We start from the raw sequence: 23,554 nt of genomic DNA, 5'->3' as shown, positions 1-23,554 counted from the left end.
CTGTTGGGTGATTAATTTTGCATGTGTTGAATCTTCCCTGTGTAGGCATGCAAGAATGCACCAACTCTTTAAAAGCACTCCCTCAGAGCCCCCTAAACAACATGTGCGCTTGATTTTTGGCAAATGTAGGCTTGGAGATCCCTCTAGTGCTGATATAGTAGCAGTACACTGATTGTAGCCACAGGAAACCTTGCTAGTGGATGTATCAAATACTGAGATAGTGGCAATGACTTACTGTGACAGGAAGCACCCTGCTTAGAATTTCTGGAAGGACAGGCACAAATCCAGACTACAAAGATTAGATAAATAATCAACTCTTCAAAGTAGAAACTTCTTCATATACCAACATGGTTTCAATAGCATCCTACCTAATGGATTATATAATAAAGCAGCAAAAACTGTTCATAAAGCTGTCAATATGTATAAATTTTGGACAAAAATGTTTCAAAGACTTGTTTTAACCTAGTGAGGGCTGGTGAGATGGCTCAGTGGGTAAGAGCACCCAACTGCTCTTCCGAAGGTTCGGAGTTCAAATCCCAGCAACCACATGGTGGCACACAACCATCCGTAACAAGATCTGACTCCCTCTTTTGGATTGTCTGAAGACAGCTACAGTGTACTTACATATAATAAATAAATGAATCTTTAAAAATATTAAAAAAAGAAAACCTAGTGAATTTAAGAAAATTCAAAGAAAGAACTAGTACTTTTATCAGAGAGACTTAACAGAAAGATTGAAGTAATTAAAAAACATCAAAGAGTAATCCTTGAACTAAAAAGTACACTCAATAAAATGATAAACACAATGGAAGGCACTCATAGCAGGATACATCAAACAGAAATAAACATTGAGAGCCAGGATGGGCTATTTAAAAACACAGCTGAAGGAGGAAAAAGAAGCTTCACAAATGAGAAGGGTTGAAGGACATACAGGAAGTCTGATATAGCATTAAAAGAGCAAGTGTTTTTTGAAGAGAATTTCATGTATGAATCATACTGGTAGTATTCAGGCTGTTAGGTTTCAAGTGAGCCTTGACCTTACCAAAGGGATAGTAAACATGTTAAAAAAAGATAACCTAGAGGAAGATGTAAATACCCAGGTACAAGAAGGTACGAGGACACCATCCAGATAGAACTCAACCAAGTCTACCTTATGACCTATCATAATAAAGTTTAAAGATAAAGGCAAGAACCTCAAAGTAGAAAAAAAAAAAAAAGGAAGGGGATATAAGGATGTTTCTACTTGACAGCTTACTTCTCTGTGGAAGTCAGTGTAGGAAGGATTATTCACAGTGCTTATGGGGAAAAAACTACTATATGCAATAAAGACACTCTTCAGAAATGGAGGAATGGTCTCTGAGATGGCTCAGCAGGTAAGATGCTTGCAACGAAGTTTGGGGACCTGAGATTTCTCCTTCAGAACCTCTTCAGAACCTCATGGTGGAAAGACAGGACAGACTTTCCACAAGTCCTCTGACATCCACAAGCATGCGTTATGATACATACACACACACACACACACACACACACACACACACACACACACACACGCACATGGGGGATAGAGGAGAGGAGAGGAGAGAGGAGAGGAGAGGAGAGGAGAGGAGAGGGGAGGGGAGGGGAGAGGAGAGGAGAGGAGAGGAGAGGGGAGAGGAGAGGAAAGAGGAGAGGAGAGGAGAGGAGAGGAGAGGAGAGGAAAGAGGAGAGGAGAGAGAAGAGGAGAGGAGAAGGGGAGGGGAGGGGAGGGGAGGAGAGGAGAGGAGAGGAGAGAGAGGAGGAGAGGGGAGGAGAGAGAGGAGTAGAGGAGAGGAGAGAGAAGAGGAGAGGAGAAGGGGAGGGGAGGGGAGGGGAGGGGAGGGGAGAGAGGGGAGAGAGGGGAGAGAGGAGAGAGGGGAGAGGGGAGGGGAGGGGAGAGGGGAGGAGAGGAGAGGAGAGAGAGGAGGAGAGAGGAGGGGAGGGGAGGGGAGGGGAGAGGGGAAAGAAAGATCCTCCAACAACCCCTAAAGAGTAAATAAAGGTCTCTCAGCACTGAAAAGCCCAGGGCCAGAGAGACTCATTGCTACATTTTTATTCAACTTTTTAGAATTGGAATTGGTGCCAGTTTTTAATCAAAGTATTCCAAAATGTCAAAGGGGAGGAATTCTTTCCTCCAAATATATTCTGTAAAGACAGAAGAATCATGACAAGACTCGGGCAACAAAATCAAATAACACGCCCCAAAATGAAAGCTGTGGGCAAATATTCTTGGATAAGAGTTGAAAAAAAAATCCTGAATAGAACCCTACTCAATAGGGCACAGGAGGATGAGATGCCAAGATTAAGCATATTAATCACTGGAGTACAAGGAAGGTTCAATACAGGCAAATTCATAAATGTGACACCTCACATTAGCAGAATGGTGGGTAAAAACCACGTGTCATCTCAATAGATGTAGAGAAGCATTCCGTGAAACCCAGCGGCCTTTAAGAGAAAGCCTCAGAACAGATTGAGTATAGGTTGATGGCAGAGAGAGGCCACGAAGAAGCCCACAGCTGACATCATCCTGGATGTGAACATCAACATTTTCTTCCTAAGACCTGAAAAAAAAGAGCAGGTTGCCCATTTTTACTTCATTCCTTCAACCTTGTCTTGGAAGTACCATCAGAATAACCGAAATCAACACACAGTAGTTCACTGGATCCGAGGAAAGAGTAAATGAACAAAAGAAGAAACAGCTCAGCTGGGGATGATGCAGATAGGTACAAAGTACAGACATAATACTGCTTATTGCATATTATCTGATGATGTCAGATATATGTGTGGGACTTATGGAGCTATTTATGAAACAAAGACAGGGTGAAAAATAGAGTATGTGAAAAATATTTCAGCTAAATAGAAAGAAAGACACTTTAACTACAGCATAGAAGTTGCAAACTACAGAAATAGTAGCCATTAGAGATGAAGTAATTGTATGATAATAAAAGAACAGACTACCATTTTTGAATATTTAAAAAGACTAGACTTTTTACCTCAAATACAAATAAATAAAAAATAATGTTTTTATTTAAAAATACTAAAATATATTGCTACAAAGTAAGAATGGAAATGATTATATTATAGTTAAAAGAACTATATATGATAGAAACAAGCAGTAGATGAGTAATTTATTTGTGAGATAGGATCTCACTGTATTGCTTCTGTTGGCCTCAAATTAGTGATCCTCTACCTTCAGCCCTTTGAATGCTGGGATTATAGGCATATAAAAATCATACATAATTCAAAATATTAAAATTACATTTAAAAATATTTAATTTTCATTTATATATACTTGTATATACATAAATCTCAGAGGCCAGAAGGTGTTAAATCCCTTGGAGCTGGATACAGGCAGTTGTGAGCCAACTAATATGGATGCTGAGAATTTTATTCAGTTTATTTGGAGGAGCAGCAAGCTGTCATAATCACTGAGCCATCTTTTTCAGTCCATAGTAAACTTTTTGTTTATTTGTTTGTTTGTTTGAGACAGGGTTTCACTGTGTAGCTCTGGCTGTCTTGGAACTATTTCTGTAGAGCAGGCTGGCCTTGAACTCACAGAGACTTGCCTGTCTCTGCCTCTTGAGTGCTGGGACTAAAGTGTGTGCTAAGTGTGTGCTATCACTACCCAGCTCCATATTAATCTTTTAAATGTGTACTCTTCTAACTGAATTTGACTTCAACATATAAACATTGTAAAGTCCCTAGAACTGAAAGGAGAAACTGGAATATAGTTCTAACACTTCTTCCTTGGTACTTATCATTATCAAGCAGATATAATATAGTAATGATACAAGAGATTTGAAAATAACACAAATAATAAATCTATTCAATGCATATTTACCTATCAATAGGTTACATTTATTCCTTTTATTTATGCGTGGAATATATTTAAAATTGAGCATATACTAGACAACAAAATAATCTTAACAGATTTTAAAGTCATACTGAGTTCTCAGTATAATTAACTCAGATCAATAAGATGAGTAGCTAAAACTAGAAAAAAGAATCATATGTTCAGAAATTGTAAAACATTAATTAATGGGTTGATATTGTAGAAAGTATTAAAATGTAGTGTTGAGAATTTAATGGTTATAAATATCAAAGTAGTGTTTATTATTTTAAAATGTTATTTTAAAATTTATTTTTATTTTATTTTATATTCATTTAAAAATACTTTTATTTTTATTTTACATGTATTGGTGTTTTGCTTGTGTGTATGTCTGTGTGAGGGTGTTGGATCCCTTGGAACTGGAGCCACAGGCAGTTGTGAACTCCCATGTGGGTGCTGAGAATTAAACCTGGATCTTCTGGAAGAGTAACCAGAGCTCCCAACTGCTGAGCCATCTCTCCAGCCCCTTAAAAATACTTTTAATTATTATATTTTTCATTATTGGACATTGAATCCATAGCCTTGTACATACAGGTAAACACTCTTGTACTGACTTATATCTTAGCCCAGACATTTTATAAGTTATTTTTATTAGGAAAGAGGAAGAACATCAAATAAGTACATTTGAAAAACTAAGTACTCAACAGCAGAAATTAGAGAAGACAATAGCAGAATTGCCAGGGTCTACTCAGGCTGCCGTAATAGACCACAGAGAAAGATACATGCATAGTACCAGTATTGCTCTTATTTCTGACAGCCAGAGGTCCCAGCCTAAGGCTGAAAGAGCTCTATTCCTGGTAGGGGCAGTCTTCCTGATTTGTAGATGGAAGTCTTGCTACTGTGTCTGCCATGGCAGGCAGAGAGAAAGTTTGGGATCTCTTTTGTCTCTCTAATATGAAAAGGAATCCTACAGGACCAGTCCCACCCTTGTGGCTTGCTAGAGTTTGGATGTCAAATGTCCCACAGATTTCAATGAATTCAAGGTTTGGTCTTTATAATCCTAATGTAAACGGTTTAGTTCAGGTACGTACTCCTGACACAGTGGTAACTTACCATAGGTCTACAGCAAAGGAAGCAGTAATAGTTGAATCAGAATCTTCAAAGTTCTGGGCCACAATAAAGCTCTCTGCCTGCCTGCCTGCCTGCCTGCCTGCCTGCCTGCCTGCCTGCCTGCCTGCCTGCCTGCCTGCCTGCCTGCCTTCCTTCCTTCCTTCCTTCCTTCCTTCCTTCCTTCCTTCCTTCCTTCCTTCCTTCCTTCCTTCCTTCCTCTCTCCCGTTCTCTCTCCCTCTCCCTCTCTCTTCCTCCCTCCCTCCCTCCCTCCCTTTCTTTTTTTTTTTTTAAAGATTTATTTTATGTATCTGAGTACACTGTTGCTGTCTTCAGACACACCAGAAGAAGGCATCTAGATCCCATTTCAGATGGTTGGGAGCCACCATGTGGTTGCTGGGAATTGAACTCAGGACCTCTGGAGGAACAGTCAATGTTCTTAACCACTGAGCCTTTTTTCCAGCCCTCTTTTTTCTTTCTTAATTATCTCAGATATTTTGTTACAGTGACAGAAGCTCACTAGCATACTTCAATTTAGGCCTCAATCTCAAATACAGTTAGTTACATTGGGAGTTAAGAGTTTTAGCACATGAATTGGAGAGCATACAATTAAGTACATAGGTAAGAATAAATTCAAATAAAGCAAAATGAAGCAAAATATCTGTTTCACTATGGATTAAACTAAGTTAGGTACAAATCACTAAGTCTAATTACAGGTGATCCTATGGGATCATTAGTATACAACTAGAAAGCTGTATTTTCCAATCATTTTACATGCTCTGTACTGATCAGGTTGATCAGACATTTCTGTGTTTTATTCTTCAAACTTGGATATAGGCCAATAGGCCAATTTGTATTTAAAACATTGCTAGTTGTCATTGTAGAAGAAAGAGTAAGTTCAGATCCTTTCCAGGCAGTTAAAACTTATGCTCAGAAATGCCACAGATACTTCCCCATGCTCATTAGTCAGCATGTGGCCACCAGTGTCCTAAATGATGTCCCACATACCAAGCCCTAGTAGCATACTGAATAGGCATATTTTAAGTCAAAATTAGATAAGAAAAATATTAATATTTTTGAAGAGAATAACTAATATCATAGAAGTAAATAGTCCATCAATAAGATATATTGATTTGTAAATATACATGCAGAGAACATGAGTTTACCAAGTTCCATAAAACAAACATTAATAGGCATACAGAAACAGAGGATTCTGATGATTTCAGAGATAGTAATAGTAGGTGACTTCAACTCCACTGTCATCAATCAATAATCTAGACTCCCCCCACCCCATCAATGGTCTTTAGAGTTACATTGTATCATAGAGAAAAATAGTCATCACAAATGTTTATAGAATGTTCCATATACAAAAGTTCAAAGTAATTTTAGATCATAATGGAGCTAGAAATCAATAGGAAACTTGAAATCAATAGAAAAATACAGAAACTCTACTAATGTGGGGACTGAACATACTTGAATTGTCAGTGGGTCACTGAAAAACTCAGGAGGGAATTTAAAATGTTCCTGGAATCAAATGAAAATGAAAACAACTAGCCCGAATCTTTGGTAGTTTTATCTTAAAAGAACAATGAAATTTAGAACAATGAATGTGTGCACATTAAAAAAGATTAGGAATAAATAGAATAATTAAATGATACACTAAAGGCCTCAGAAAAAATAAAAATAAGCTTATGCCCACATTAGTCAGTGGAGAAAAATAATAAATATCAGGTCATTAATATAATGAGTCTATAAACAATAAAAAGAACCAATGAAACAAGGTTTCTTTTGAAAAGATAAGGATAATCAACAAACCCATAGCCAAACTAACAACAACAACAACAAAAAGAGAGAGAGAGAGAAAGACTCAATAAAATTAGAGCTAAAAAAGATTTTACAACAAGTATTAAAAGAAGTCTAGTTGGTCATTAAGGAATATCTTGAAACTTTAGAAGAAATGTACAATTTAATAGAAATGTAACTTATCAAAATTAAATCAGGAGGATATAGATAACTTAAATAGATTTATAATAAGCAACAAGACTGAAGCAATAGTAGAATGACTTCCAATCAAGAATAGCATAGCACTAGATGAATTTGATGCTAGATTCTATCAGTATCTTAAAACAGAATTAACACAGATGCTCCTGAAACTATTCCATAAAACAGAAGGAATTCCATCCAACTCACTATATGAACATTATCCAGAAACTAAAAGTAAACAAGTAGAGAGCAGAGAAGAAAACTATAGGCCAATTTCCCTAGTGAACATAGATGCAAAAATTCTTAATAAATTGATTACAAGCCAAATTTCCTAGAAAGACTGAAACAGAATAGAGGACCTAGAAATAAGGCCACTCAGCTACAGAAGTCTACTGTTAAGCAAAGGGGCCCAAATCAACTACTTGAGAAACAGTGGCCACGTCAACAAATGGTGTGGGGAAATGGATACTTACATGTAGAGGGATGAAATGAGGCCCTCCCCCTCCCTGAGCAAAAGTTTCACAAGCACAATCAAATTGGTTCCAATTTCAAAGTACAAGGATAGTTCAACATAGGTGAATCCATAAATATAATCCAGCACATAAACTCAGAAATAGGAATCACATGGTCATGTCAATAGATGTAAAAAGACCTTTGGCAAATCCAGTACTATTTATGATGAAATCTCTAAGGAAACTAGGAATAGGAAGAACATTTCTCAGTAGGCAAACCTAGGGCAAATTTAGACTAACGAGGGACAACCTGAAAGTCACTTCTGAAACTGTCAGAATGAGACAGGGGTGTCCATTCTGCCCACCTGTATCTAATACAGTGCTTGAGTCCTTAAAGCAATGAGCCAAGATAAAGAAAGAAATGATATATAAGTAGGAAAATCAAATTATCCATATTTACAAATGCTAGGATCTGATACTTAAGGTCCCCAACCCCATCCAAAAGCTTTTTGATCTAATGAGCACTTTTAGCCAAGTTGTGGGATATAAAGCCAACATAAGATTAGTAATGAATTTGTCTAGAAAGACCAGTCAAGAAAAATAGTCCGTTCACAACAGTCATAAAACACATTGAGAAATAAGCTGAATATGTTGGTGAATGACTTCTGCAAAACAAACAAACAAACAAACAAACAAACAAACAAACAAACAAAAAAGCCCTGTGAAACTGAAGAAGGAAACTGAAGAATACACTAGAATGTGGGACGACATCCATGTTAATGCATGAGAACCAATATGGTGAAACTGGCTCTATTTCCAAAATAATCAACACAGAGTCCCTGCAGCCCTCACCAAAATGCTGACATTCTGCACAGAAACAGATAAAAGTCCTGAAATTCACATGGAAATACAAAGGACCCTCAAGAGTTAAAGCAATGTTAGTAGAAAGATCAATGCTGGGAGGGTCATAGTACCTGATGTCCAAGTATACCAATCACATGACCGCGATAAAACCCTGGCCACTGACACAAAAGCAGACACAATGATCCTGGAACAGAAGAGAGGACCCAGAAACAAACTAACTCAGCTACAGGCATTTGCTATTGGGTAAGGGGCCAAATTCAGCTCTTGGAGAAGTGATGGTTACCCCAACAAATGCTGTGAGGAAATGGACATAGATGAATGAAATGAGATTCCCCACCCCTTCCCTGAGCAAAAATCAAGTCAAAATCAATTAAGTATCTTAATGTAAGACTTGAAAGTTTCAGGTTACCATGGGAAAAATAGGGGAAGCACTTCAGCATGTCAACTTTCCAAGTAGGACTCTAATAGCCCAAGAGACACTAGCAAGTATTAATGAATGGGATTACACAAAGCTAGAAAGCTCTATGCAGCAGAGTGAAGTGCTGGTCTACAGAAGAAGTTCTTTGTCATCTATTAATCTGACAGGGGATTGATAACTTGACTATGTTATATGAAGAACTCAAATGCAGAGCCCCACGAGCATTTGATCTAGTCAGGGAATAGGCAAGCAGATTGAACAGCCTGACTCTTTCGTGTGATTCTGACAGCAAACGTAATTTCTCTGCAGTAAGCCCAGCAGTGAGATCCTAGTTTACTTAGTGTTAAAAGCCGAATTTGTTGCAAATCTTTTTGTCTTTTTCTCCTTATACTTCTGCGTATGCAGGTACATGTATGCATATACATTGTAATAAATGCAAAAACGTTGAAAACTTCATTGAGGCTATTCAGTTTTCTTGTCTGGGGTATTGTAGTCTTTAAAAAACTTTTTCCAATAACCTTAAAGTTATTCACTAGTTACAATGACTATTATGCTTATTCTTTTAGAAAGTTTAAAAAGGAATATAATGCAGGTTTCAGAATGCAGCATGCTGGCTGTTAAATTTTTGAGACTGTGTAAAGGGATTTAAGACAGAAAGAGAGACAGGAGTCTGATGTTTCAGCAGCCTGTACTATGCTTATTGGCACACACAGTGCGGGGCAGCCTCTCTCCCATCTGGGTGGTTGAAGAACTACCAGAAAAAAGATAGCTTCAATCCTATTTAGGGTCAGAAATGATCACAGCACAGAGCTTGTGTTTCCCTCTTGTAGTCCCTTCCTCCTGGAATGTGCCCATCCAAGAAGAGACAGATTGTGCCACCTGAGCAAGGTCAAGCAAGATTATCTGTAAGCTTGTAGGGGTTCTGTTTTTCAGGGGAGACACTCTATCATTGGTGGTGATCACTATGGAGCTTTTGTGGTTGTTGTGGTTTTTGTTTGTTTGAGGAAGGATCTTACTATGTACCAAGGCTGGCTTTGATTCTTGATTCTCTTTCCTTTGCCTGCCAGTCATTAGAGTAAAGGCGTGTACCACAGAGCCTGCCTCTATTTGTTAAGCAAACGAACAAAAACACCAAGTGTGATTAAGAATAAATAAAAGTTATTACATGACAAAGAATCACTGTCCACTCCTCTTGTGACATTTTGTGAGAACTTGTATCAATTCTTTTCAGTGAGTAGTGTATAACTTTAGCACCCACGGTTTTAAGGAGATGTAGAGAACCCAAAATACAGAGCTTCAAGTTCTATTAGAAAAGAATTATTGTCTTAATCTATTTTGTAGTATTATCACAAAATCCTGGGCACTGGGTAATATAGAAGAGAAATAGGTTTATTTAAGAAGGTCCAAACAGCATGGTTACTGGTTTTCTGGTCAGTCCCTGCTGGTTGTCTCACCAAATGATGGAAAAGTGGGATGGTAGCTGGCTAAGTGCTAGGAGGCAGATTTGTGTATTCAAGGAAGCAAGAAACCAGAAAAGAGGCTGCTACTGCTTTCCTTGGCTTCCTCTTCTTGCAACCTACTGTCATGGGTTCACTTCTACCATATTTTTTTTCCTAGCCTCTTAGGACAGGAGAAGCTCAGGCCCTAAATACTTTCCATTAGGTTCCACTTCTGCAAAGTTCCACCACCCCACACTTCAGCCATGCAAGCTTTCCATGCATGAAGCTTTGGGGTGGTGGGAAACCATAACTAAACCATACCACAAATAACATGCATAGAGATTGACACCCAGAATGAAGCTAAAATTAGTATTATCTGGATACTTTTGGTGAGTCCATAATAGTAAGAAGTCCTCTACAGTGTAGTAGTTATCATGATCACATCATATAACCACAAGGAAGTTTTTGGCTACAATGTCTGAAGTTTTGAAGTTCAGGCTAGCATAAGTGCAGTAATGCCCCTAAAGTCTTAGACTTTATCCTTCAACAGGACCACTATCATTATTCAGTTAAGTTTTTGTTTTACAAATATTTGTAGCATTCTTGTTCTGTGCTGGGAATAGTTTTATATGTTTTTGAAATTACCTTTTCATCCTTGTACTTAAATGGTTTTTTGTTTTTGCCTCTCAAGGCATGATGGCCACCTTCAGAAGGAGGAAGTGTAGAGATGTGGCAGTCAAGAGTCTTTAAGGACATGTGTCCTTCTGTAAGAGTAAGACAGCCTTCTCAGAAGCTCCTGGATTCAAAGGTGAAGTTAAGGACAGGGGAAACAAAGAGGCGGTTCACATTTCAGACAGTCATTTTAGAAGTTCCAACAGCTGATCTGTAGAATTTCAGCAAAGAGAATAGAGAACCAAATGGGGATTAAAAAATTGAAAGAGTGTCTGGAACTAAAGGCATCCAGAAAGAGAAAACAGTAGGTTGCATAGGATCAGAAATCAGTTGTCTCAGTGTCACACTGAAGTCTAGAATACAGTGGCTAACAATCACAGAATTCTAAGGGAAAGTGATTTTCAACCTATAATTCTATACACAAGCAATCAATAAAATGTCAGAATAGATACATTTTCTAATATGCAGCAAATACAATTTTCCTTCCATTTATTATTTTTGCTAAAGAAAGTCTTAGAGATTTGTCTCCAGGAAAATGAATTAAGGAAAGCAAGGAAAAGGAATATGTGGAACCCATTGCAGCAGAGTCTAAAGGCAGCCACTAGTGTCTGCAGTGAGGACTGAGGAATCTAATACAGCAGAGTCTAAAGGCAGCCAATAGTGACTGCAGGGAGGGCTGAGAGCAGTGTGAGCAGAGGTGGAACACAGGGCTAGTCCTTACAGTCAGGTCTCTACAGTGAGCCAGAACCAACAGCAAGAGTATGTACACACTAAGAGATTTGCTGTAAGGAATCTCGAAGATAGGCTATGATGGGAGCTATTTAGGTCACTGGGGCATGTTCTAGAAGAAGACCGTGGAGTCTTGGATCCTTCCTTTCGCTGTCATTGGCTTCTCAGAAGTGAGGAAAGTGGTTTGTTCTACTACAAACTTCTGCATGTGAGTGCAGATGCCCCCAGAGGTCAGAGGTGTTAGATTCCTGGAGCTGAAGTCACAGGAGTTGTGAGCTGTGTGATGAGGTACTAGGAACTGAACTCTGATCCTCAGCAAGAGCAGTATGTATTGTTAACTCCTGCATCATCTTTCCAGCCTCAGGTTATTACATACTGTATGGAGAAATGAGAAGACATGAGAGAACTAAATACTCACCTGTCAAAATGGTTGTGGGCATGAACAAAAGAAATCAGCACGTGTGCAAAAGCTGACTGTACATTTAAAAGCATGGTATTTTAAAATGTGGAGCTAAATATCAAAAGAAAGCCAGAGGATTTGACTGTGATTGCCTGGAGTCACACATGTGGGAAGGAAAAGGATGTGGCAGGGGCCTAGTATCGTGAGCTATTTAGTGTAATATTAGCTTTTATTATTCATATGCATTACTTTATGAAAATCAATTAAGAATAAAAAGTGAAGTTCTTTACAAGTTGGCCTGGAAAATGCCCTTCTCATTGATTTTTTTTTGCAACTAAAATGTGTATATTTTAAAGATAAAAGAAATCAGGACTTGGCAGAAAAATATCTATACCAGATACGTTTGGATTATGAACACAAGAAATGTCAAGGTCCCTGACTCTTTCTGATTGAATTTCATGGATTCTTGTACAGACATTTGTAGGATGCCTGCTATGCAGGGGTCATTTTTTTTTCTCAACAGTTAGTGAAGAAGTGGTGTTTAGTGGGCTGGAGAGATGGCTCAGAGGTTAAGAGTATTGAACTGCTCTTCTAGAGGGTCCAGGTTCAATTCCTAGCATCTACATGGTGGCTAGCTGCCACATGTGATCCAGTGTCCTGTTTTGGTTTACACAGGCACTGCATATATGTGTTATACAGATATACACGTGGAGGAAAATAACCATAAATGTAAAATAAAAATAGTTCTTAAAAAACAGAAGTGGTCCTTAGGAAGCAGGGATGAGGTGAATGGAGAGTTGTCAGTGCATGCACTCCCAGACATAGTGGGGAAATCCTGCAGTGGAGTGATCTTTGTAGGAGATTTTACAAGTTTGCTGATATATTGACATCTTGTCTAGTCTAGTGTCATCCACTCTAGCTCATCTTTATGGACACCCACACATGCTCAGCAAAGATGCTATAATACTCCCACTTCTGGGTAGACTCTGCCTCTTGTGACAGTTGGATGACCATTTCTTTCCACAGATCTGATGTAGCATCCAGTCATTGCAAACAGGATGGCGATCATTTTTGAGGGTTGTCTGCTCTATACCAGTGGGATCCAGGCACAATGGTTCTTTTTATTCTTCTTCTTGGATCTTAGCAACCATATTTTACAATCTAGATATGGCCTGATTTTCTTAGTCCTCCTGAGTACATCACAAAATAATTTTCAGTAGGTCTTGAGCACTTCTGTGGGAAATGCAGTAGAATATCAGCTACTGAGTTTGTAACTCTGCTTATGTAGTAAGGAAGATGTCTTCCATGAATTACATCCAGATAAACCCATGACAAGTTGAAAACATAACTAGTTATAGGCAGAAAGTATTAGTTAAAAATGCATGTAATACACTGGACCTACCAGCCATTTGGCTTAGTAATCCAGCTCTTGTTGGTCTCTTACTTATGTCCTTCATGTTCACGTGGCTGACTGGAAGTTCACTGTGGATGCCTAGCATCTCAGAAGAGGGTCTTAGCGATCTCTAGGAAAAGATGAATATTTCTGGAAGAATTTCTATTAACCATGTATTACTTTTGTGCCATTGCAAAGTTGAAGAATTGTAAGTTAGACCACCATAAGTTGGAGATCACCCATAATTACAGACCAAAAGAAGTCTGCTCATTGCAAGATCCTTCATCTGTATGTTCATAAATATTAGTCATCTTGGTAGAAAACATTTATATTTTGAAGGTTTTTCAGATGTAAGGATGAAAGTGAAAGCAGGATGCTAAAGTTCACATTTTATGTGCTTATATTCATCAGAGAATAAAAGAATAGTACTTCTAATAACTGTTGGAGAAGAATCCATGCAATACTAGGAAGCAGAGTGAAATTATGAGTGAGTTAATATGACACAACCCAAAGTTATCAAAGAGACTCTTAAGTGGGAACTATCCTATTGGCCTGCAGGCTTGTCTGTGAGGCATTTTCTTTTTTCTTCTCTATTTTATTTATTTACATTTCAAATGTTGTCCCCTTTCCCGGGCCCATCACCCCTCCCCTTTGCCAAGCCTGGTATAGCTGTCCCCTGAGATGCTCTGCCAGCACTTGACTAATACAGAGGCATTTTCCTGATTGCTGATTGATGTGGCAGGGCCACATTGTGGAAGGAGCCATAGTGTGACAGGTGGTCCTAAGCTGTATAAGAAAGGTACCTGAATGTAAAAGAGAGCAGAGAGTGAGAACACATGCCAGCCTTCACTGTTTGTGCAATGAGGGGGTGTGACTTGGAAATAGAAGGGAGATAAAACCTTTCCTCCCTAAACGGTGTTCATCACAGCAACAGGAAAGCAAACTACAGCATTCTGGTACACAAAATTAAAAGTGTTTTCGGTGCTGATGTAGAGAGTGGGTTTCACTTCCTGTCATTTTGGAAGTTCATCTGACTTTCTTTGTTTTGTTTTTTTGTTTTTAAGATTCATATATAATTCATCCTCACAAGAAAATGACAGTGATATTTGAGAGGCCGAGTCAGGATGACTGCAAGTTCAAGGCAAGCCTGGACTGGATTCCATACTGGATTCCATCCAGGCTACTCGAGATACAGTAGGGCCTTGGACAGAGAGAGGGGGGTGGGTGTCAGTGATAAAAGCGAATCTTTTATTAACTTTGCAGAATACTTCTTGAACATTAGCAGATAAAGTGTTATCCTAAATAGTTATTTGAAAATGAAAATGAGAATAAAAACTTTGAAATTCCATCAGTAAAGTTTAGACTATATGAAACTTTCATTTTTAAAACAAACTCAAGCAGTTTTACAAACTTCTTCCTGTTGTATATTAAATATTATATAAGGATTGGGTCATCGAGAAGACTGTTGGAGATTTCAGTGATCTTTTAGCTAACAAAATAATACCAAGGGTTAAAATATTATTGGCTCTAAAGAGTTTCCTTTTCCCTTGTGGTTAAATACACATTGCAGTGCTCATGTAATGTTCAACTTACATTTCAAAACACCCTTTTTAAATCGAATGAAGTATGTGAATGTGTTTTATATGTTATCATAATTTGAGAACTAATTGAAAGTTCATGTGGAAATATATTTAATTTCAACAATAATATTCACAAGAATAAATATCTACTAGCTTGTGAATATTTACTAAGTAGTAGGGACAAAATTATCTTTTACATTTTTCCATATAAATAAAACATTAATTGTAATAGTATGTATATGTTTTAGTGTATTAAAAGATTTTCTTAATTAGATATTTATGCTCAGTTTATGTTCATCAAGGAAATGTTACAAGTTGTGTTTCTTGCTTCCTTTTTTTCTTCACTGTGCTTCAAAAATATCTTTTCCATTTTGACAAATATGAAAAGCTTCCAAGGTCACTTTAGAGAATAACCATGTCGGCAACAACAATGCTGTGCCTGTGGGCTCCACGGAGTTCCATTCACTCCTCCAGAGGTACCTCATGGAAAGAGTCCCTCACAGACACAGACCTGATTAGACTTTATTTGCTGTTTGTAGTGGATAGCACACACACAGCCACTAAGCTGTAGGCAGGAGATAGATGCTGCAAGAAGAAGGCTCATTACAAATGCATATTTAAAGCTGTAAACATTAAAAATATTTAGCACATACTTGGTTCAATAGATAATAATACCAAAACTATCTAAACTCTGAGCATCAGCAAGTTTTGAAGTTTATTTCTGGTAATAAAGGCCCATGGTTATCACATATAACTTTAAAAAAATATTCACTTGTAGCTTTCTCAAGTCACACCTTGTTACTGTTTTCAAGGTCACATGGTTTTCAGCTTCCTTGTGTTTTCTTACAATGGTGCTGCAGTTGCTAACGTGGTCTCTCAGTTCTGTATGCAGCGGACACCTGGCTTACTAAGAAAAACACTGACAACAGTGAGTAAAGCTTGGTGAGACAGACTGTGTGAAGCACAGACCGTGTGCTGCAGCTAACGTGCTATGGAGCCCTTGCCATTGTCAATGTGCATTATGACTACATTGTACAAAGTTCTGGTATGCAAATGTGTGGCATTCAGAGAAGTGAAATAATCCTGTGTTATTATTATCTTTGTAAATTACATCTGAGGAGTTTTTGAGGACTTATGATGGCAGTTTCTATAGTCACAGTCACGCAGTGCGTGCAGCACAAAGTGTTTTTCTTTCTCTATTAACAATAAGTGAGCCAATGAAAATGCTTTTTAAATACATACCCGGCAAGCAGTTATCTGGCTTTTCATTCTTACTATCCACAAACCATCCTTTATCGTCTCTTAAGACAGCATAGGAAACAGCTTTGTAAACATCTGCTTTTCATTGTTAATTGTCAGAAAAACTGGCATTTAAAAGCGTTGGAATCCTCTTAATCCTATCAAGAAAGCTATGTTATATACGTTTCTATCTCCCTTTCAGGTTGTTTCTCAGACTGTAAAAACATGTGTCCCTTCATTCATGTCTCAGAAATCACTTGTACAAGTACAACATTCTCATTGGTGCTTTCATGAAATTTCTTTCTGCAATTAGTTGAAATATTACCAACAAAGGCTAAATTACATACAAAATAAGCAATATAAATACAGAGTTTAAGTATATAATATAGACTTTAAAATTTCATGGATATATTCCATATCGAAATGTTCAATGATAGAAAATATAAGGAAAAGATATTTGGTAGCCAAAAGACAGATTAATTTAGGACATGAAATCTTCTGTCTTTAGGAAATATGCTTTATTTTCATAGGCTTTTTCTGTTCCAATAATTGAGCCATTAATGTCAACAGAGACTCCCTGGCAGTGATATAGTATGAAGGCATTTGCAGTAATGCAGTGGCACTTCTTTCTAAATCAGAGACTCTGTTGAAGTAATCACTAAAAATATTAAAATTCTGTTCTAGTTGTTCTGAATTTATAATGTGAAAGTGACTGCACCCATCTTTCAAGAACATAAAGAGCATCCATAATTTAATAATTAAGTAACACATAATAACCAATAATTTTTGTTACCTATAAATAGGCCTGTGTAACAAGAGTAAGGAATACTAAAAGAAGTAGCTGATTGTTAATAAAAACTTTTTTTTCAGAATGTGCTCATTTAAAGCATTTTATAACCTTTATTAAATTGCCATCTTACTATGCAATTAGAATGCATTGTCATTTTTCTTTCTTTAAAACATTTGCACTTTATCCTTTTCTAAGCTGGTAGAAGTTGGACTCTCACTGCGTTTCTTTTGCTTTTTAAACTTGTATTGGAGTGATGTAGAACTAGGCCTTATCACTGCATAGAAAATTAATTTAAATGACATATTGTTGCAGTTTCTATGACAACCATATCATGATGCTCATGTTCTTAAAAATTTATAAACTATAATCTGAAGTATGCTAATTCTAGTGAGTGTAGGCAACAGTCATTTGCTTAATATTCATTTTGCTACTGCGCTCATCAGCTTTGAGAGTCAGATGGTTAACATTCTGCATTCAATCCGAAGAGGTTTATATGAACTCTTGGGTTTATGCATTTTCCTCAGAAGCTACAGTTACTGAACTTTTAAGCATGTATAAGAGAACCTTTCGCTGCCTGTTTTCTTGAAGCAATAGGAATGAATACGGGCGTGAACACATGCTGCTGACTTTCAACATGGCTGCTTTTCTCTCCACCCCTACTGGAAAGACAATATCCTCAAACTAATGTAAAAAAAAAACTAATAAAAACAAAAATTCAATAACATCCAATGATCTACTTAAGCAACAGTGACTATTCAAATCCTTGGGAACACTGGCTTATTCCTTCAACTTTAGTTGTTTGAGTTCAAGAAGCTCATATCGCTATTGTATGGTTATGATGTATGATAATGACATGTATCATCAGTTTAAGGATATTTGCCTAGCACTGATATTAAACATTTTGATTTGAAATACAGGTTGAATTTTTTTTAGGACTGATTCAAAAATAAAATATGCTATTTAGTCTATGGCTTATAACCATGGACTCTCTTGTTAAATAAAGATGCTTTTAGATATACCACTTGAAAAATTAGAAATGTATAATTAAAAAAATTTATTTTAGAAATGTATATAATTTGTTGGTTGATAAAAATTAGGTAATTTAATTTAAACAATATATAATGAATAAGATAATTTAACATCAGGTGGAATTATCAAACACCATTTTTGCTAATATATTTTATAAAAGTCATTTTTAATTCGTGTTCATTGAATTATAAAAATGCAAAACATAAATCCTTGGTTAACATGCTTTTAATTATTTTCTTTTCACATGTTAGGCTCTCGGTGAATGCAACAGAAATCCTATACTTAGACATTTTAAAAAGCAATCTGTAGTTTCAAAAGAGAGATTGTTAAGAAACACATTTTAAAATTATAGGACACCAAATTCAGTTTTAAAAACACAATGCATAAAACATAAAATTCTAAAGCAACTAATCAAACTTCTGAAGAAGGACAATGTCAGTAAGCTGCTTTGCTGGCAGCAACTGGTGAGCGGACCCTTGTCTGTCTTTTATGAGGCAATTACAACAGGTGTCATATTGATTTGCCTACTGTTTCCTGTGTAGCTCGAGTGTATCCTAAATGGAATGACAGTCATCGTAGCGAGTGGTAAACTTCTGGTCTGGAAGGAAGGTTTAGTCAGTCAGTCAGCACCTATGAGGCAGTGTGACAGTGGGCCACGGTGCAAAGGCAACTCAGTATCACACTCACTGAGAGGGGGTACTGGGGAGTTTTAGTGAGGGAGTTTACTGCTGTGTTTGAAACATAACTTTTCATTGTATCCCCCCACCCTGTGTGTTAAATTTGTAAATTGTCCAGATCACTTTTATTTTGGTTAAAAAAAACCCCAAATTCCATATAGGCTTTTCAAAGGAGCATTTGGATGTGTGATAAGCCTTTCTATTTCCTGTGACTGTTTGCCTGGCATTAGCTTCAGTGGCATCCAGTGGTAAAGCAGCTGTAATCCTGACTTGTTCTTTCATGGAGCAGTTCAAACAGGTTAGCTTGATGATTTTAAAGCACGGTTGGTTTATATGGGGCTTGGAGCGGTGGTAGGGGTTACAGTGGTTTCCAACCAGATCCTTGTATTTTTGATGGCGTAATTTCATTACATTTTCCTATTTATTTTCTATTTATAGTAATGTGAAGTATGCCCATTGAATAATGTCAGCTTAATATTGCAAGGATTTTTGTTTAAAAATTATGGAATTGGTCTCTACACATTCAATGTATTTTCCAGTTCTTTGATATTTCTACCTAAGCTTGGTTTCTGCCAGTTATGTTGGCTCTAGTGTTTGCCCGTCTCATTTAAGATAAAATGAATGGCCAGTATTATGTATAGTAAAGCCAAGCTTCCTTTGAGTTAAGGCTTTGGAGCATTGTGCAAGCCTAATGTTCTTCCATGAAGTTGGCCCACCCCACTGTGACTAAGAAATGAGATGATTTGAGGGCTATTACATACTTACGATTTTCATAGTGGATTAGAATAACATTACTTAGCACAGGTGTTTCTATGATTGGGATTCCCTGGGAAAATTCAGTACTGTATTCAATAGTACTCAGCTTTCCACATGAGCGAAGGCACTGTTGATTTGCTGGGCTGTGGCATAAATCAGGAGAGAGGTCTGGCTTCGAGGCTTGTTGCTTCTCCTTTCAGAGAAAACATTTCCTCTTGGCTATTAGCATCATATTGCTGTGGACCTATTTACAAATTTTCTTTCATTTATTTATTGCTGGCCAAATACTGGAGGCCACAGCTGGTGTCAGCCAGTCCTGGTTTAAGCTTTCATATAACTCAAAATAGTTCCCAAGTGTCCTTTTTCTTAAACAATTCTCCTTTTGTAAAACATCATATTTAAATAACATTTATGTACTCAAGCAGCAGTGAAAAATCTCAGAAGTGTTCTCAGGGCAGTTCTCTGAGGAGAACCTTTGGGATGGCTTTGTAAGATGCCTCCAAGTCTTGAAGGCAGTTGTCCAGGAATAACAAAGAACAACTGCAGTAGGTTGTTGCAAGATTCAACAAGAGGGCTCTTAAAAGCCTGATATACAAACTGCAAATATATCTGCAGAGCAGTGAGTGAAAATGAGCTTAAGACGATGGAAGCAGGTGATACAATTAATAGCACACTACTGTTTTGCCAAACCTATTCTTAAGGTGCCCAGAAGGCCTGAGTTTTTGGGAAGTGGGACACTTGAGACTCAGCTTTTGCAGCACATAGCTATGCTGTCTCAACGTTCCTCTCTTGTTTTCAGTTCTCATCTTAAGACCTCTGCTTATGACTGCTTGCATCTCTAAGTACCTTTGTCTCCCATCGAAGAGCAAGCAAAGGAACCCAAGGGAGGCCGAGGCCGCCCTGAGCCATGACCTCCGTCCTGTAGGAGCCGAGGCTGTGTCTTTCTCAAGGTATCTACCCGTTCCCTGCCTGGGTAGTTAGTGCTGAAAGTCCGGGTCTCGGATCTGTTCTCTAACCCCAGGTTTGTAGTCTAGTGAGAGAATGCACTGAGTACTGGCATTAGCTACTTTGCAGGTGTCGCTCTGCCATCTTCTGATCTGGGTTTCCCAGCAGTACGGCTTCCGGGACTCCTCTGCTCCAGGGGGACCTTCGTAGGCTTAAAACAAAAACAAAAACAAAAACAAAAACAAAAAACAAAAAACAAAACAAAACAAAAACTGTCCCGGAGGTCGTCCTGGCTGCCAGCTCTGCCTGCATGATGGGTCGTAGTGGCTTTGAGCCCAGCGCACTCTTGAGCTCCACCTCAAGGTGGCGACCGAGGCACGTAAACAAAGGCTGCACTGGCAGTTGGCACCCATGGGCTCCTCCACGAACTCCAGTTTCCCAGCGGCTCCTCCGAGAGCTGAATTGACTGTTAAAGGGGCCCTTGTAGATGGATCGTTGGGCCGGAATGTCAGCCGTGCGTTCGTGCGTGACTGAATGACTGAATGACTCTCTTTCTGTGTGTACACGCACGTGCGCGTAGCCTGCGCTTCTGTATCGCCGAAGCAGGCAGAAGCGCTTCTAGGATGGAAACTAGCCCCGTTTGGGACGCTGGAGCTTTCCTGGCGTCACCTGAGCCTGCAGTCCCCCCAACCCCCCTCCCGTCCCCTGTGATCTGGCTGGTCCGGGCTTCTGCCCACTGTGCGGCCTGAGTACCCTGGGTCAGTGAGCAACTGGCAGGACAGAGGGTTTGATTGCTGTGGCAAACAGCAGGTTTGCAGATCTCTGTTCAGTGACACCCACGATTTATGAGTGGCTCCGGTATATACAACTCTTTGCTGCGCTGGAGTCCTCTAGGGTGCGCGCAGGCCGACCCTAGGGGTAGGGGTAGTTGTGGGCGGAGAAGAGAGACACGGACAGTGAAAGAATAAGCATGCGGCAGTCATACAGTCTTACCTCAGGGACGAAGGACACGGTTCCTAGAACTGCGATCTGCACGGCCAGTGTGCAGCCCAGCTGTTTCTCCCGTAGGCGCTTCCCGCCTAACACCGCCTTCTGACTAACTTGGATAGGGCTTGAGCTGCCCCCTCCTTTTTTCCTCCCCTTCTTTTCCTTTCCAGACATCGCTTTAACTCAACCCAAGGCATATCCAGAAGTCAGTTCCGTATAGAGCTTCCATTCAGTCGTGGGGGGGGAAATCCGGTATACAGTTTCTTGTAGGCAGATGGAAGAACTAGATGGTTACAGGACTTTGGAGGGGTGCGTAGGAATGGCACGGGGTGTTGGTGGCAGCGAAAGACAGTTTCTTTGGGGTCTTCGCACTGCCGCAGGTAAGGCTCTCAGATTACAGCTGCCCTCCTGTAGAGTCACAGTTGTGGGCTAGCGGAGGGCGCTCTGCTGTTGAGAGGGGAGTGGAGGAGGGTGGAGTGGGAGAAATGGGCTCTGGACAGACTCCACCAGCACGCATTGTCTTGGTTGGTGTCTGTGCCGGGCGCTCAGCTGATGTCTTTGGGAGCTTTTGAACAAGGTAGACCCTCTAATACCCTCCCCCACTCTCTAGACAGTGTTTCAAAAGATGCGAATAGCTCTAAAATAAGTTTAATTTTTTGTCTGACTTCCCGTTCAAGATGTAAAAAGGATCAAATAAATGAAACTTTATTTGACTGTGGAGTTTATCCAGAGACTCAGCGACATCTCTGGTCTTTGGCCTTATTCTAATTCTATGGTAGTAATTACCCTTCGTTTCTTTAAGTGCGATAGATTTATTGCCTTAGAGACTATGCACAGTTTGATTGAATTATTCATTTTTTTCTTTGGTGTAGACTGCATCTGGGGACTCTGATGTGACGTGTAGATTTTTTTTTTCAGGAACAAAGGGAATGTGGAAATGAAAGAGAGAGGGAGAGAGAGGCTGGCAGATGTAATGAGACGCGGTGAAGGTGTACGCAGACGGGCACTCCCACGCCTCCTCCCTTCGGCTCTCACTGCAGCCCTGGGTAACTCGCAGGCTAACACAAACAGCTTTTCTCCCGCAGCCTGCCCTCTGTCACTGTAAGTACATCACCCTTCTCTTATCAGCATGCAGATTCCAGCCACGCACTCCCTCGCCTTGGCTTTGCACCTTTGACAGCAAAAGCACATTGGGAAATTAACTTTCCTAAGCTAGGAAAGGCATGTCTAGAAAACTTACTTTTTATTTATCTTTATTGTTCTTTGAAAACAGAAGTTCATGCATTTTTACCACTTTTCCTACCTTTGTGACAGTGCTCTGTTGCTCTTGTCACCGTGGCTATGCTTTTTTCAACTGGATGACTCTCAGATTCAGATGAAATTTAATGTTATTCTCCATCCGTTTAAAGTACAGGCGCAGTGCCTTGTCCTTCTGCGAAATGCTATCTTAAAGGACGAAGAATATTATTCACAGTTTGCTTTTGTTGCTGAAACCCGAGTTCCAACCTCTTTGAGGCACTGCCTGTCCCAAGGGCACTGTTATTTGGGAGCTGATACTATCTGCTTCTCCCAAACTTAAACAAAAGTGCCGCGGGCTGCGAGAGCGCTTGGGTGTTTGTCATCCAGGGTTAAGGAGACCAATGGCGAAAACTTTTCTCCACGCTGTAATTAAAGTTTTTCAACTTCTTCCCTTTTGCCTTTTACACTCGTTCACATACTCTTCGTTTTGTTAAAAGTTCTCCTTGGTGTTTTGGAGTGAGTGACATATTTGTCCTGTTTACACAGTAGCCATGAAGCCCTTCCTGCGAGAAGTTGGCCACCTTAAGATGAAGTCATGTAGGTCTGAATGATCCGCCCGGTTAGTGTAAAAGAGCCTTTCAAAGGGAGAATTCGAGGTTTTAACGGCTGTTCTATTTTCTTTCTTTCTTTCTTTCTTTCTTTCTTTCTTTCTTTCTTTCTTTCTTTCTTTCTTCTCTCTCTCTCTCTCTCTCTCTCTCTCTCTCTCTCTCTCTTTGCGTGGGTGTTTTAAATATTAACTTCTGAAGCAGGATTAATTGCATTGCCCTTCCCAAGTTCAGGGGGAACCTCTCTCCAGGAACGCGCCTTGTCTCTGCCAGTTCGTGCCTCTTCTCTGGAGGTGCGAGGCCAAACTTAACAAAGCCGAGTTGCCTTTGGTTGGTCGAGGTGCAAAGGGACACAAACACAGCGGGCGCCCAGGCAGCAACCGCAGCAGGCAGGTAAGTCAGCCC

The 23,554-nt window shown here is 39.2% G+C and overlaps 1 protein-coding gene across 16 annotated transcripts in view; it reads left to right on the top strand.

Moving 5' to 3' along the window:
• The first annotated feature begins 20,306 nt into the window (after positions 1 to 20,306).
• Sox6 (SRY (sex determining region Y)-box 6) overlaps positions 20,307 to 23,554 on the top strand; it is a 569,905-nt gene continuing 566,657 nt past the window's right edge. For 3 of the 16 annotated variants that reach the window (XM_030242289.1, XM_017322068.2, XM_030242284.1), the window contains exons 1-2: positions 20,307 to 20,323; positions 22,224 to 22,406. The gene's annotated coding sequence lies outside the window, so the exon portion shown is untranslated. Of the gene's footprint in view, positions 20,324 to 21,133; positions 21,686 to 21,787; positions 21,883 to 22,223; positions 23,543 to 23,554 lie in introns of those variants that run through there. The other 13 variants (XM_030242296.1, XM_030242290.1, XM_030242274.1 and 10 more) reach the window with 8 other exon arrangements.

This window comes from Mus musculus, chromosome 7 (genome assembly GCF_000001635.26).
Source record: "Mus musculus strain C57BL/6J chromosome 7, GRCm38.p6 C57BL/6J".
NCBI lineage: Eukaryota > Metazoa > Chordata > Mammalia > Rodentia > Muridae > Mus > Mus musculus.
Note: the sequence above shows the minus strand (reverse complement) of the source record. Positions and strands in the feature narration are given on the sequence as shown.